At 35.9% G+C, this 6,304-nt stretch overlaps 1 non-coding gene and 1 pseudogene across 1 annotated transcript; one reads left to right on the top strand and one right to left on the bottom strand.

Annotated features, from left to right (window-relative positions):
• Nucleotides 1-698: 698 nt before the first annotated feature.
• Nucleotides 699-873, bottom strand: LOC124371360 (annotated as a pseudogene).
• A 713-nt stretch (nt 874-1,586) lies between these two features.
• Nucleotides 1,587-1,745, top strand: LOC124371359. Its single transcript, XR_006923240.1, has one exon. It is a non-coding gene; the product is annotated as a U1 spliceosomal RNA (small nuclear RNA).
• Nucleotides 1,746-6,304: the final 4,559 nt, after the last annotated feature.

Here is a 6,304-nt window from a genome sequence, read left to right as displayed (position 1 = left end):
ACACACTTTTTTTGTATCAATACGTACCACGAATAATGACTCTTGTTTACTATTGAACGCTAAAGAACCCTACAAACAATTGTTCAACCAGTTTTTCGCCAAAGGCCACACCACGTTGTTTATACCATCTTGAATTACCACTCCTAGGATATTTAACTTCATAATGATAATCTACACTCATCTAACAATTGTAAAATATTAATAACCATGCTGCTCCTTTAAATAATGCAAGTAGAAACAATAAACCTGTATTGGAAAGAACCACAATTATTGATTCTCGTCCGATCATCGAAGTCAAGCAACGTCGGGCGTGGTTAGTACTCGGATGGGTGACCGCTTGGGAACATTACGCGCTGTTGGCATTTTTTTTATTTTATAAAATTACGTACTGTTCTAATTTATTTCAATATTTTCTTCGTGTAATAATTTTGAGCCTTAAATAAATACACGTTTGTGGCAAATAAATACATTTGTATTGAAATTCGCTTAAAAAACAAACTTATTAGACACTTTACAAAAATGGCCAGTTTAATTTATTGTAATACCAACCTGTAAACATCATCAATTGTGATGTACTGTAAATATTTTAATTGGTTTTTTTCTCCACGTGTTAACAATAAACATAGGAAAATTATACACCATCAAACGTTAATGGATTACTGCATATACTTTTATATGTGTATGAATTAGCTTAGTGTATTGGGTAGGCCTATCCCGGCGGTACTGCAATGCCGGGTCAACCCGTGAAAGTAGTGTGGAGCAGGCTCTAGCTCCCCGTCTTTTTCCAAAAAATAGTATAATAAGCTGGTCCCTCGATGATGCACACATCAGATGTTAAGCTGATAAGATAAAATATTTTGGGCCTTTCATTATTTGCTTATTTTGTTTAGTTTGGTTTAATGTTTAATAATTTAACATGACATGCAACATGCAAGTTGCGCATTCCGGACTAAGGACATAAAACTTTGAGTAATAGTTACAATAGCAATAAATTGATGGAGCGTACACCGCGTCATGGTGAGACACAGTCACGCGCCTGCCTCACGCTCAGGTAGGAGAACTTAGTCTCTTCATCGTGGCTAGTAAACACTTCAGTGTTGAAATGGTTTAATAAAGATCATGCAACAAAAATTATCCCTTGAAGTATTATCTTGTTGTGAACGGAACCCAATCTTGGACTAGGTCATTGTAATAACCAGTTGGACATATGAGAATTAATTGTCTCACCGCGATATTGCGATTCAAATCTAACGGTTTTCACTATTGCACGGTGGAGTTTAATTTTCAATCTGAATAGCCATAGTACTCTAACCGACTGGTGAAAAGAGTAATAATCTGACGATTAGAGAGAGGTATTCGTGTCAATGCGACGAGCGCCGTGCCACACAAACCGCAATGTGGCGGTGCCACCGGCGGAAGTATATTCCGCGCTGAGGTGTTTAAAACCTGTACAAATTATAATTTACTTTCTAAAATAATACAGTGTTAACATGAAAAATTGGCCATAAAAACTGTGTCTTGCCGCTTGCCTCTCGGTGGTAGATGACACTTTTGTTTTGGTCGGAACCAAGAGTCTGCGGGAATACATACTTACCTGGCGTAGGGGTTACCATGATCACGAAGGCGGTTCCCTCAGGATGAGGTCTTTACATTACACTACGGTCGGGATGACTCCTGCGAATACCCCAAATATGGGCATCTTGGACGCGTAATTTTTGGTAGCGGGGACTGCGTTCGCGCCCTAATTATTCTTTTGTGTTAACCGGAGAAGAAATTCTTACGGTTTTAAAATTTCACAATGATATTTAAGGTTCTTTACAAAATGAAACAAGTCAGCTGTTTCACCAAAGTCGATACGTACAATAGTATTGAAAATCTATAATAATATAAATATAATATGCACAAATAAATACGAGTATCTAATTAGATCTGGCCATGGGAATTTCAATATTAAATTATTTATATCACTGAGCGAAAATCTTTTGTAATATAAAGTTGTCATTGTCACTCAATTAGAAATTGCAGTCTAGCCATTAAATAAGGTTTGTTTTGTTAAATTAAATTTGAGGTAGTACTAAATATTTCGGGTTCTAATCCTAAGACTAGCACGTACCTGCGACTTCGCACGCAATTACTATGCAACATTCCGTGTAGTTGTTTGAACAGCTCCCACGATTTCAGTAAAATCTGAACTATTTTAGACTAATGTTGAGGAACTCCAAAGTAGAAGTTCATAGTTTTTTTTAGTGAAAGCACTTGTGATATAATATGATAGGGTCCTACAATATTTTTCTAGTAGAATTAGCACTATATTCGTGTAGTGCATTAGACAACCATTTTACAGTGTTCATGATTAAGAGAACCAGAAGTTAAGCAAAAGTGCGTGTATCTTATTTCAGGTTTTGAACTTCCAGTTCACTCAATTAATTATATTTTCAACGCAAAATGTTTAATTTCCTTTTTTGCTCCGAGAAAAAAATAAATATATACCTATATATTATTTTTAATGAGGTAGGATTAAATAGGATTCAGTATAGTTGTGTAAATTGTATGGATATAAATATTGTTACTGACATAAATAATACTAAAATATGTCAATACTGACATTATGATAGTTGCCATCCATATGTGAAGATAATAACTACATGACACAGTAAAATCCTTGCTTCCCAACCCACGTTCAGTATATCATACTATTTCCCCGGTTTAGTCTAGGAATTATATCATTTTATCTGTAATCATCTACTTAATCAGTATCGTATACCTTATCAGTGAGAAATGCATGCGATGTCACTTTACAGGTTATTTATCATAAAAGTTGTTGCATTTAGAGTCTCGTGTATTACTATCTGTCCAACCCATAATAACTTGCAGAGCACCAACAATACGTCTGCCTCTAATATACAATCCATAAATTCCACAAATCAAATCAAATCAATTTTTATTGCCAGGACATAATCACATGTATAGCAATAGTCAAGATATTCTAAAATTAATATCTAAAATTTAAAACTTTCACATCGCCTCAAACCACATTCAAACGTACAAATTTTCAGCCAACTCCACATTCATCCAGCCAATATTCCCATTTCCAGCGCCGGTAGTCAGTTTGCTAATTGTGCGGTCACCCAGTCGAATGCCATAAACTCGTCAGCACTGTAAAATGCTTGCGACACTAAAAAGCGTCTTAAACGAGTTTTTAACACCTTAGGCGTTGGGGCATTTCTTAACTGATCTGGCAACTTGTTGATGAACCGAATACCTGCCTGGGAGGGCAAGTGTTCGTAAACCCCCGTCCTGTGTCTTCCAGTTCGGTAGGCATCTCTGCCTCTTGTCTCATACTCGTGTATGTCACGGCCCCGGGTTAATGCACATTTGGACAAACAAAATGAGCTTGTCTCAAGAATGTAGAGACAAGGCAGAGTCAACAGTTGCAACGTTTTGAAGGCTTCTTTGCACGATTCTCGGAATTTCAATTTTGCGATTATGCGAATCGCTTGCTTCTGAATTTTGAATGCTCGGAAGAAATGGTTGTTTGCGCAGGCTCCCCATAACACCAGACCGTAAGTGAGGTGGGGGTAGATCAAGCCATAATACGCCGTCATCAGTACCTGAGTAGGGCAGTACTTGGCTAAAGATCTCAAGACATAAATGCCTGAGGACAGTCTGGAACAAACGTGGTCAATGTGAGCATTCCAAGTCAATCTTCGATCAAGGAATATTCCCAGAAACTTTGAACATTCGACTTCATCCAGCACTGTGTCTTCCAATAAAGGTTGGGACACACATAACCGCACCGCGCCCGACACGTCAGTCGGCCGTATGCTGGCCGTCATACGGTGAAAGAATTGCAGCGCAGTTTTCAACCTGCAAGTCCACACATGTCCGCACCGACACCAGACCGTCGTGGCCGCACCGTGCCCGCACCGTCACCGATATGTTTAGTTTGAATTTTGACGGGCACGGTGCGGTCTACGAGCGGCATCATATGTTGTTTACTGTTGCGTTCTTCTTTTTAAAACTATTTAAGTAGTCTACACGTTCTATTTTATTGAATTATTTAGTATAGCCTACTAACTCTACATCCTGTGTTCGCGTATAAAATCATATTTATTTATAGAAGTATTACATTTTCTTACCGTAGAGTAAACTAGTCATATTTTGTTATTGTGCTAAAATTACAACAAATTTGAAAACCATGTTGTACATTAAGTGATTTTAAACAACTAAATTCGAATTATGAAAAATCTATAAACATTTTTCATTAATTAATAAATAACAAGCATGTAATTATTTGCACAAAAATCTATTTTTCTTTGATGTATTGAAGTTACTTGATAAATTTATTCCGGTATTTTTAAGGGTCATATTTAGAATGTTTCTATGACATTTTTATTTTTTTATTCTTTTCACTTCATTAAATAAAAATATTTTATTTACAATAAGATTTTCAAGCAAGAAAACCCCATGTTAAAATAAATAATAATAAGAAATAATTTATTTCCCCAAAATAACAAACTGAATACTACAAATAAATATTATTGCCAGTGCTTGATACTAAATAATACTATGACATAACGTATTTACAATAGCAGTAATATAAAAAGTAGGTTACATCCTTATAGGTTTTTCTTTCTTTTTTTTAAACTAATAATTAGGCCAATAGATTTACAAAATAAGGGAAATTTAGGTACCCCATAAGGCTGTGCCTGTGTTGGGCATACTATATACAAAAAAGGGTAAAATATAAAAATAGCGGAAACGAGCAAGAATGAAATGATAAAAATGAGTTATTGTAGTTTATGTAGTAAATAATGTAATATTACGTTTCAAAGTTTAAATTTAGTATAACTATTGTGTTGTATTAAATACAAAGGATTTATGCATGATTTACAATTCAAATATCAGGCTTTATACATGTAACATTAAATATTATATTATAAATAATTATTTTGTAATGCACTAACGTGTCTATTTAAATATTATTATAACTTAGCAGACAAGACTATTTATAATACATTAGTGTATGGTTAACACTAATGTATTATCTTAAACAAATACTCAATATCATTTTGACCGATCAACCATACTCTAATTTCTTTAGAAAATATATTTATGTTTCTACTATTTTTGACTAATTCTGGCAATAAATTATTTGTCCTCGGAGCTATAAAAAAACATTTTGTAAAATCTGTTTTTTGTAAGTTCTCCAGTATATATTTTACAAATATTTACTATGTTTTACAAATTATTATAAAAGGGCTTGCAACATGGCAAACTCTCTGGCATCACACTATAGCTCTTGGGTTTAATACAAAAAACACTAAATATACTGTTTATAGTGTATTTGACCGAAATTCACTGCAATGAAACACAATGAACAAGAATTATAGGGATAAAAATATATAACCAAGATAATGATATTTACAAATTTTACATACTAGCTGATTGTACAAAGCTTTACTGTACCATTACAATGTTTCATTCACCACAGCGATTAATAAAAATAACAACAATGATATTAACAATTTTCTCAAGCAATACTTAATCTTCCGAATATTTTTTAAGTATCTGTCACTTCGAATTGAAAAGAAACATGCTCTAGTACAAACAGTGAGATTGTTGCGCTCGGACTGCATACGGACATGTGTGGCCTCACGGTAACCGAGCCGAGCCCGCACCGACAATCGGCCGACTCACGTGTCGGGCACGGTGCGGTTATGTGTGTCCCAACCTTAATACGGCTGCACCGTCATTGAGATTTCCTGATCGCAGTGCGAAAGTCAGGACGTTTGACTTTGAAGAATTTGCTTTGAGGTTGAGGCTATTGAAGTGCTGGACACAACTGTTGACGTCGAGAAAGCTTTGTTGTTCCAGAATCATTTTGGATTTGCTGGTAAAACAAAGTGTTGTGTCATCAGCATACTGCACAAGTTTCCCGTGCAGTAGTGATGAGTCTATGTCATTGACATAGATGAGAAAAAGAATTGGACTGAGAATTGATCCTTGAGGGATGTAATGTATGCGGGTCGACACTGTACTCTCTATGGGTCGGGAAGAATAATTAAACTACACATTTAGAGTAACATTGCTCTAGGACCGCTCGTAAAGGAACGGACGGGACGCGGAGGTTACATGACGGTGTCTGGTGGTGGACTCTGGGTGGACTGCTGGCTGGCCAGCTTGGACCGTTGGTTGTAGGGTAGTGGCGTGATGTGACGTCACAGGAGAGCAGCCTATGAGCATTCTTTATTCTTTTAGACCACATCGTATGTTACATCGCCTGACAATACATACTGCCAAC

The sequence above is a fragment of the Homalodisca vitripennis genome, unplaced genomic scaffold, assembly GCF_021130785.1.
Source record: "Homalodisca vitripennis isolate AUS2020 unplaced genomic scaffold, UT_GWSS_2.1 ScUCBcl_1296;HRSCAF=4734, whole genome shotgun sequence".
In the NCBI taxonomy this organism is placed as follows: domain Eukaryota; kingdom Metazoa; phylum Arthropoda; class Insecta; order Hemiptera; family Cicadellidae; genus Homalodisca; species Homalodisca vitripennis.
Note: the sequence above shows the minus strand (reverse complement) of the source record. Positions and strands in the feature narration are given on the sequence as shown.